The sequence below is a fragment of the Orycteropus afer genome, unplaced genomic scaffold (genome assembly GCF_000298275.1).
Source record: "Orycteropus afer afer isolate SDZICR_OR568_19922 unplaced genomic scaffold, OryAfe1.0 scaffold00114, whole genome shotgun sequence".
Taxonomy (NCBI): domain Eukaryota; kingdom Metazoa; phylum Chordata; class Mammalia; order Tubulidentata; family Orycteropodidae; genus Orycteropus; species Orycteropus afer.
This window is the reverse complement of record NW_006921701.1, coordinates 508,444-519,004: the sequence shown is the minus strand read 5'-3', so window position 1 is coordinate 519,004 and position 10,561 is coordinate 508,444.

Sequence of the window (10,561 nt, the reverse complement as noted above, 5' to 3'; positions counted from 1 at the left end):
TTGTTACTGGGCTTTAGTAGAGACTGAACGCCTAACCATGGGCCACCAAGTCACCATGAGGCCTGAGCTACCCATCATGAACTGGGTGTTGTCTGACCCACAGAGTCATAAAGTTGGACGTGCACAGTAGCACTCCATCATTAAATGGAAGTTGTATATCAGAGATCAGGCTCGAGCAGGACCTTAAGGACAAGTAAGTTGCATGAGGAAGTGGCCCAAATGCCTATGGTCTCCACTCCAGTCACATTACCTTCCCTGTCCCACTCTGCACCTATGGCCTCATGGGGGGTTCCTTATGATCAGTTGACTGAGGAAGAGAAAACTTGTGCCTGGTCTACAGATGTTTCTGCACGATATGCAGGCACCACTAGAAAGTGGACAGCAGCAGCACTGCAGCCCCTTTCTGGGACTTCCTTAAAAGACAGTGGTGAAGGGAATTCCTCCCAATGGGCAGAACTTCAAGCCATGCATATGGCTGTTCAGTTTGCATGGAACAAAAAATGGACAGATGTGTGATTATATATGGATTCATGGGCTGTGGCTTATGGCTTAGCTGGATGATCTGGGACTTGGAAGGAGCATGATTGGAAGATTGGTGATAAGGATGTATGGGTAAGAGGAATGTGGATAGATCTCTCTGAATGGGCAAAGGCATAAAGATATTTGTGTGTCATGTGAATGCCCACCAAAAGGTGACATCAGCAGAGGAGGACTTTAACAATCAGGTGGATAGGATGACATGTTCAGTGGAAACCAGCCATCCTTTTTCCCCAGCTACTCCTGTCATTGCTCAATGGGTTCATGAACAAAGTGGCCATGGTGGCAGGAATGGAGATTATGCATGGGCTCAGCAATATGGACTCCCACTTACCAAGGCTGATTTGGCTACTGCCACTGCTGAGTGCTCAATCTGCCAACAGCAGAGACCAACACTGAGTCCATGATATGGAATCATTCCTCAGGATGATCAGCCAGCAACTTGGTGGCAGGTTGATTACATTGGACCACTTCCATCATGGAAAGGATGTTTTGTTCTTACTGGAATAGATACTTATTCTGGATATGGATTTGCCTTCCCTGCATGCAATGCTTCTGCTAAAACTCCATCCATGGACTTACAGAATGCCTTATCCACTGTCACGTTATCTCACACAGCATTGCTTCGGATCAAGGGACTCATTTCACAGCATATGAAGTGAGGCAATGGGCTTATGCTCATGGAATTCACTGGTCTTACCATGTTTCCCATCATCCTGAAGCAGCTGGTTTGATAGAACGATAGAATGGCCTCTTAAAAACACAAAGACAGTGCCAGCTAGGTGGCAATACCTTGAAAGGTTGGGCCAATGTTCTCCAGGAGGCTGTATATGCTCTAAACCAGCATCCAATATGTGGTTCTGTTTCTCCAATAGCCAGGATTCATGGGTCCAGGAACCAAGGGGTGGAAACAGGAGTGCTACCACTCACTATTACCCCTACTGACCTACTCAAAAAATGTTTGCTTCCTGTCCCTGCTACCCTATGCTCTGTGAGTCTGGAGATCTTAGTCCCAAAGGGAGGAACACTCCCACCTGGAAACACAATACTGATTGCATTGAACTGGGAATTAAGAATGCCACCCGGCCATTTTGGCTTCCTCATGCCTCTGGATCAACAAAGAAGGGCATTACTGTACTATCTAGTGTGATTGATTCTGATAATGGAGGTAAAGAAAAGTATGTCTGGAATACAGGAGATTATTTAGGACGTCTCTTAGTACTACCATGCCCTGTGATTAAAGTCAATGGAAAATTAGAGCAACCCAATTCTGATATGACTGCTAACAGCCCAGACCCTTCAGGAATGAAGGTTTGGGTCACCCCACCAGGCAAAGAACCACAACCAGCTGAGGTGCTTGCTGAGGGCAAGGGAAATACAGAATGGGTGGTGGAAGAAGGTAGTTCTGAATATCAGCTATGACCACGTGACTAGCTGCAGAAACGAGGACTGTGATTGTTATATTTCTTCATTGTTTATGTGCATCAAATATTTTTGTTTCCTTCTGTTATGAACTGTGAAATGTAAATAAGGTTAATGCATTTCCATTGTATGTTTGTTAGCATATCATGTTAGGCACAAATATGACTCTATAATTTTCCTTATTTAGAGATTATATATGGTTAAGAAGATGTATACAACTGCCAAGTTGACAAAGAGTGGACGGTGATAATTGGAGCTGTGTGTCAACTTGGCTGGACCCCAGTTCTGTGTGGTTGTTCCCATGATGGGATTGGATGACTGTGTTCTTAGTGGCCAATGAGTTGAAGGGGAGTTTCTCTAGGGGTGTGGGCTGCTTCCAGAATATCCAGGGACATCCTGGGAAGAGAGACAGTCTTCTGTGGATCGGGATTCTGTTGTGCTGCCTACAACTGTCTGTGAGTAAGCAGTCCACCGTTTGGCCTGGAGATCTTGGATTTGTCATTCGTTGAAGTAAATAGCTGGTGTACTGCCTGCCAGCCTTGAGCTTCTCAGGCCCCTGTGGTTGTGGAAGCTAGGAAAAGCCTCCAGCCTGATGTTTGCTCCAGGGACTTTGGACTTGCCAGCTTCTATACGTTTATGAGCCATTTTCCTAAGATAAATTTATCTCCCTCTTTATTTATATTTAAGCTTTGTGGTTTTTGTTTCTCTAGAGAACCCAGTCTAACACAAATATTATTAGGGTTTATTTTTTGTGCACAAATTAAGACATGTTGCCAGTATATCATTACTAATAGAAAATAAAACTTATTTTATGATCACTAAGTATGGCTGCAGAAAGCAAGTGAATAGAAAACTAATAGTTCAATGAAACAAGTTTAAAGTATTTAATAATAATAGCAGTGTAAAATCACATACAAAAATGAAAAATGCAAGAAAACATCTAGAAGAGGTAAATGTTTACTCATTTATTTATATTTAATAAAGGAATTCAATAGATATTGTTTTAGTTATTGATATTAGAAAATATATTAGCTTAAGTATGTTTTCAGAAAATGGAAAGAAAAATCAAGTGTTATCTCAATTTTTCTGTTATGTTGTGAGGTGCCATCGAGTCAGCTCTGACTCATAGTGATCCCATATACAACAGAATGAAAAGCTGCTATGTCCTATGCCTACCTCAAAATCCTTGCTATACTTGAACTCATTTGTGTCACCACTGTGTCAATCCATCTTGGCAAGTTTCTTACTCTTTTTCACTGACCCTGTACTCTATCATGCATAATATCTTTCTCCAGGGAATGGTCCAGTCATATAACATGACCAAAGTAGGTGTGACAAAGTCTTGCCATTCTCTCTTCCAAGAAACATTTGGCTGCACTTCTTCCAGGATGGATTTGTTTGTTCTTCTGGCAGTCCATGGTATGTTCAGTATTCTTGGTGTGGTAGTTCCTTTTGTGTGTCAACTTGGCTGGGCCTGGTTGAGTGGTTGGGCAGCTGGTGGTAGTTATTCCCTATGATGAGACTGGAAATCAACTTCATGGTGGGATCTACCACAAGCAGCTGAGTAGCTGCCTTTGGGACATGGTCTGCTTCTTGTATATAAGGAGAAGCTTTGAGGATGGTCTCTAGCTTATGGCATGCTTGGACCTTGCATGTAGCCGTGTCTTTGTTGAGCAGCCTGTCAGGCTCTGCCAACCTGGGGACTTTCAATGGACTTTCAATGACCTATTGTGTGGTTTGGTAACATCAGGAGTGTGCCTTTTTACTTGTCAGCCTTGGGCTTGTCAGCCTCAGCAGCCAGCAGCTGTCTGAGTGAAGAAATGCCTCTAGCTCCAGTGGGCTGGGAACAGGAGGCAGAGCTGGACTCCAACGATGTGAGGTTTTCACCCAGCTAGAGGCTGGCACTTTGAACTTGGACTTAAAGCCTCCACATTGTAAGAATAAACTCCTGCTTGTTAAGGCCATCCAATTTGTCATATATTTCTTGTCAGAGCAGCAGTAGGTAACCAGAACACTTGGCCAGAACCACATTTCAAAGGCATCAACAATTCTTTGGTCTTACTTACTCATTCTCCACCTTTCACACGCATAAGAGACAATTGAATATACCATGGCTTGGTTTAGGCACACCTTAGTCTTCAAAGTGCCAACTTTGCTCCTTAACACTTTAAAAGAAGTCTTTTGTAGAAGATTTGCCCATTGCAATACAATGTCTTATTTCTTGACTCTTGACTTTATGGATGTTGATTGTGGATCCAAGTAAGATGAAATCCCTGATGTGCCTTATTAGCCCAGTTGTGAGGATTTTTGTTTTCTTTAAACCATGAAGTAATCCCCTTGTTCTATTTGAACTATAGCCTTTTGGTCTATTTATAGGTTCCTCATGAACACAATTAAGTGTTCTGGAATTTCCATTCTTCACCATGTTAGCCATACATTTTTATGATCCACACAGTTGAAAGTCTTTGCTATTTGATAGTATCTATCCTCAGAAGGAAGATTGGGCAATTTATTTTCATAGTGATACTGCCTCAGAAACCCAAGGAGGGGTCACTATAAGTCAGATCCAACTCATTGGCAGTGAGTTTGGTTTGGTTTTGTATTAAAGCTGAATATATGTATACTCTATGATTCAGTACTTAAATTATTTGTTGTATTTAAAACATAAATGTGTATGTTCACTGAAAGATGTGTGCAAGCATATTCATAGCAGCAATATTGGTAGTAAATATAAAGCTCTGGTGGTATAGTGCCTAAGGCTTCTGACTGCTAACCAGAAAGCTTCCAGTTCAAACCCACCAGCCACTCCTTGGAAGGAAGGTTGGGCAATCTAATTCCATAGTGATACAGCCTCGGAAACCCAAGGAAGGGTTGCTATGAGTCAGATCCAACTTGACGGCAGTGCGCTTGGTTTGGTTTTTATCAAGTGGAAAGAACCTAAATGACCATCAAACAAATAGAATGAATAAATAAACTCAGGAACATTCATTATACAATAATGACAATGAACAAACTACTGTATAGATATACAAACTTTAATGAAACTCATAGACCTACATAACATTGAGTTCTAAAGAATAAATGCAAAGACTATACACTGTGGAATTTACCTACCTTGAGAGCCATATGCAACCTTGAATATACACTACCTGAATTTAGGGATCATCTAAGGTTATATTTGATGAATTGAACACTAATGACCAAAGACCAGATTGAGTTATGGGATGACATCAAGGACATCACATGTGAATAAAGAAAAAAGTCATTAAAGAGACAAGAAAGAAAAAGAAGACCAAAATGAATATCAGAAAAGACTCTGAAACTTGTTCTTTAATGTAGAGTAGCCACAGAGAATAGAAGAAATGATGAAGGAAAACATGTTTGATGTGTTCCCAGAAGTGAAATAGGACTTGAAATATAGAGCAACTGTAAAGACAAAAAATTATCTCTATTTACATATAAGTTGTGTTTCTACTTGGGAAAGTAGAGGATTAGCAAAAAAGAAAAAAAAAAAATAAAGAAGAGCCTCAATGAGATGGAGTGACACAGTGGCTGAAAAATTGGGCTCAAAATCAGTAAAGATTGTGAGGATGGCTCAGGACTTGGCAGTGTTCCATTTTGTTGTACATGGGTTCACTGTGAATAGAAATCAACTATCTATTTGTCATCATCATCTATTTTTTTAAATCTATATATCAGAAATGGCTGTATCATTTTGTAATAGATTGCAAGGGATACTGTAACAGATACCAAAAAATTAAGACCTTAAAATAGAAATATTTTCTCTTGTAGTTCAGATACTAAAATTAATTGTCAGCAGATTTGGTTCCTTCTTAGGGTTCCAAAGGAGAATCTGATCCATACATCTCTCCTAGCTTTTGCTGGTGGCTGGCAATCTTAGGCATTCGTCTGTAGACACATAACTCCAATCCATGGCTTGTGTAGGGGCAGCTCACTCCTCAAAGTGACAGCTTTGCTTATTAACACTTTAAAGAGATCTTCCACAGATTTTCCCAACACAATATGTCATTTGATTTCTTGACTGCTGTTTAAGAGGTGTTGATTGTGAATCCAAGTAAAACAAAATCCTTGAGAAATTTAATTTTTTCCATTTATCATGATGTTGCATATTAATACAGTTGTGAGGATTTTTGTTTTATTTATGTTGAGATGTAATCCATAGTGAAGGCTATAGTCTTATTTTGCTTTCAGCAAGCAATGTTGTGCCATCTGCATATTACAGATTGCTAATGAGTGTACATCTAATCCTGATGCTGTGTTCTTCTTCATGTAGTTCACCTTCTTGATTTATTTGCTCTGCATGCAGATTGAATAAATATGGTGATTGGAAACAACCCTGACACACATCTTTCCTGATTTGAAGCCATACCATATCCTCTTGTTTTGTTTGAACTATTTCCTTTTAGTTTATGTACAGGTTCTGCATGAGCACAATTGAGTGTTCTGGAATTCTCATTCTTTGCAATCTTATCCATGTGTGTGTGTGTGTGTGTGTGTGTGTGTGTATGTATTATGATTCACACAGTCAAATGCCTTTTCATAGTTAATAACACATAGGTAAACATCTTTCTGGTCCTCTCTGTGTTTTCAGTTAATAGCTATCTGACATCAGCAATGATATGCCTCATTTAAACAAGGCCATATTTTTCAACTAACAATCCTTCTTGTTTGTTTCCAACTTTTACATTCCAATTACCAGCAATTATCAATGCATCTTGATTGCCTATCTAATCAATTTCAGACTGCAGAAGTTGATAAAAATGTTTAATTTCTTCATGTTTGGCATTTGGATTTCTCATGGTAGACAGATTTCCGAAGAGTTTCCAGACTACGAAGGACCTGGTGGTCTAGTTCTAAAAATGTATGCCAGTGATAACGTTATGAATAGCAGCAAAACGTTTTCTGATATAATGCCAGAAGATAAGCTTCTCAGCTTGGAAGTCACTCAACATGTGACTGAGGAAGAGCTACTTTCTCAAAGCAGAGTCAACCTTAATAATGTGGGTGGAGTAAAACTCTTAAAACCTCCATTTGCTGATGTGGCACAAATCAAAATAAGAAGAAACAATTGCAAATATCCATTAATAATTGAAACATGGAATGTATGTAATATGAATCTAGGAAAATTAGAAGTTATCAAAATTGAAATGAATTGCATTGAGATCACTATTCTAGTCATTAGATAGCTGAAATAAACTAACATCGGCCAGTCTGAATGGGACAATCAGATGGTCAACTATATCAGGAATGACAAATTGAAGAGGAATGGTGTAGCATCCATTGTCAAAATGAACATTTCAAGATCTATCCTGAAGTACAACACTGTCAATGATAGGAAAATATTCATATACCTACAAGGAAGACCTGCTAATATGATTATATTCAAATGTAGACACCTACCACTTATATCAGTTAAAGGATTATTTGCCAGGAAGAGAGAGAGAGAGATAGAAAGAGAGAGAGAGATAAAGGTATTCCCTTAACATGTTTAGTACAATTAATATCAAAATGGTATTGTCCTAATATAAGTCCCAATAAAATAATGGATTAAAATATGTATCTTTTAATAATATTAATTAATATTTTTCTGGAAGTTCTACATAATATTGTAAGTTAAGAAAAAAAAAAAAACAGGTGTATAGGATAGCTTCAAAATTATTATATGTGACATGTTTGAGAATCTGAGAACTAAAAGAATCCACTGGGAGCTCTGACAGTGTAGTGCCTAAGGCACTTGACTGCTAACCAGAAGGCTAGCAGCTCAAACTCACCAGCCACTCCTCGGAAGGAAGAAGGGGCAATCTACTTCCGTAGTGATACTGCCTCAGAAACCCAAGGAGGGGTCGCTACGAGTCAGGTCTGACTCAACGGCACATAACAACAACAACAACACAACAACAAAAGAATCCACTAAAATAATTACAATTAACAATAAAGATGGCAAGGAGGACCTGTTTAAAAAATGCATATGTATATATAAGCCATTGATTTTATTATATAGTTGCATTAATCTGTTGAACAATAAATTGAAAAACTATCTTCTTAGTAATAGCTATGAGATAGCATTTAGCATAGTACCTAAGACACTTGACTGCTAACCAGAAGGCTGGCAGTTCAAACCCACCAGCCACTCCTTGGAAGGAAGGTTGGGCACTCTACTTCCAAAGTGATACTGCCTCGGAAACCCAAGGAGGGGTCGCTATGAGTCGGGGCCTACTCGACGGCACATAACAACAACAACAACAACATCCTAGAATAAGTAATTACAGTGTTCCTTTTCTCTATTAAACTCTGTTGGTTAGGTAATGCATTATATAGTTGCCTCACAACTAAGCAATAATAAATATAAAATATGTAGGAATAAAATCCTGGTGGTGCAAGTGGAAAAGGTGCTTGGTTGTTAACCTTAAGTTTGGAGATTTGAACCCATCAGCAGTTCCGTGAGACAAAGATGAGGCAGCATGCTTCTTAAAGATTTTAAGGCCAGGCCCCAGACAGGCAGGCACATGGCTAGGGGCTTTGGGTTGCCTTTATTTAAGGCTGGGTCCTGATAGGTGGGCACATGGCTCAGAGTTGAGCAGAGCAGGTGGGAACACCTAAGGTAGATGAATTTGTCTGTCAGTTTATCATCCTGTGGTGGCTTGTATGTTGCTCTGAAGCTGGAGGCTATGCCACTGGTGTTGCAAAATACCATCAGGGTTACTCATGGAGGACAGGTTTCATTGGAGCTCTCAAACTAAGACAGAAGAAAAAGGCCATCCACTAATCAAAGAATTGGCCAGTGAAAACCTTATGAATAACAGTGAAACACTGTTTGATATATTACTGGAAAACTTATGAATTGCCCTGAACCATTGTCCATAGTGTTGGAAGATGAGCCCATAAGTCAGAAGGCACTCAAAATATGACTGAGGAAGAACTGATTCCTCAGAGTACAGATGACCTTAAGGATATGGATGAAGAAAATCTTTTGGGACCTCCATTGGCTGATGTGGCACAACTCAAAATGAGTAGAAACTGTTGCAAACATCCATTAATAACTGGAACATGGAATGTATGAAGTATGAATCTAGGAAAACTGGAAGTTGTCAAAAATGAAATGGAACACATAAAGATCAATATCTTAGACATTAATGAACTGAAGTGGACTGGTTTTAGTCATTTTGAATGAGCAACAGTATCATCTATGCTGTGAATAACTAATTGAAGAGGAGTGTGACATTCATCATCACAAAGACTGTTTCAAGATCTACCCTGAAGTACAATGCTGCCAGTGATAGGATAATAACCACATGCCTCCAAGACCAGTTAACAGTACTATTATTCAAATTTAGACATCAACCACCAAAGCCAAACTTGAGGAAATTGAAGATTTCTACCTACCTCCACAGTCTGAAATGGACTGAACATGCAATTAAGATGTGTTCATTACTGCTGGTGACCAAATACAAAAGTTGGAAACAAAGAAGAGTCATTGATGGTTGGAAAATATGGCCTTGGTGATAGAAATAGTTTTGGAATTCGCATGATAGAATTTTGCAATACCAATGACTTATTCATTACTAATACCATTTTTCAATGATATAAATGATGGCTATACACATGGGACTCACCAGAGAGAATACACAGGAATCAGAATGACTATATCTGTAGGAGAAGGTCATGAAGAAGTTCAAAATCTTTAGCCCAAACAAGACCAGGAGCTGACTGTGGAACAGACCATCAACTGCTCATATGCAAGTTCAGGTTGAAGTTGAAGACAATTAAAACAAGTCCACAACATGAAAGATGACAGAATAGGCAGAAAAACTGCACAGACATTCTTCAACAAAGAAAAGAGGAACCAATTAACACAGATACAGAAGATAATCCTGGACCCCTGAGGCTTGAAGGGAAGGATATAGAAGTGAACTGAACTCTAACTAGCAGAAGAATTTGGATGAAAACACCAAAAAAGGAACACATGGAGCAGCAGTCTGGCAGCGATCTTAATGGCACAGACAGCTTGCATATTCCAGAGTGGTGGTAGGATCTAAGAATTAACCTAAAAATTGGCCCTGCTAGCCAGGGACTGCATGGAGGAGTGTACTGGTACCTGGTGAATAAAAGGAGAAGCAGTGAAGAGGAAGACAAGCTGAGCTATGGACTTTTGCCTATCCAGAGGGCACAGCCATTTTGAATGTTTACAAGCAGCTTGAATTTTTGGATATTTAAAATGACAGCGTTCTCCCAGATTCCAGGGACTTAAGAACAGGATCCACTTTCAGGGAAGCCCAAGGACATTCCGGACCCAGATGACTGGAAAGGTATGACATTCCCCTTATTACTCTTATACCCCAAACCCACTTGGTGAACGGAGGTGCAGACATTCCTCACTTCCACCCACTTTCTGGACCGGCAGGAATTCCATCCCACTCTGCGAGCTCAGATGGAGCCTGGGTGACCTGCCCCCCCATGCCATATTTTTTTTTTTTTCTGTTTTCTGTTTTTTAGTTTGTTTTTGTCTGTTATAAAGTGACTATTATTATTATTATTACTTTTGTTCTTTTTATAATTAATCTTTATTTTTCCCCTCCCAGGT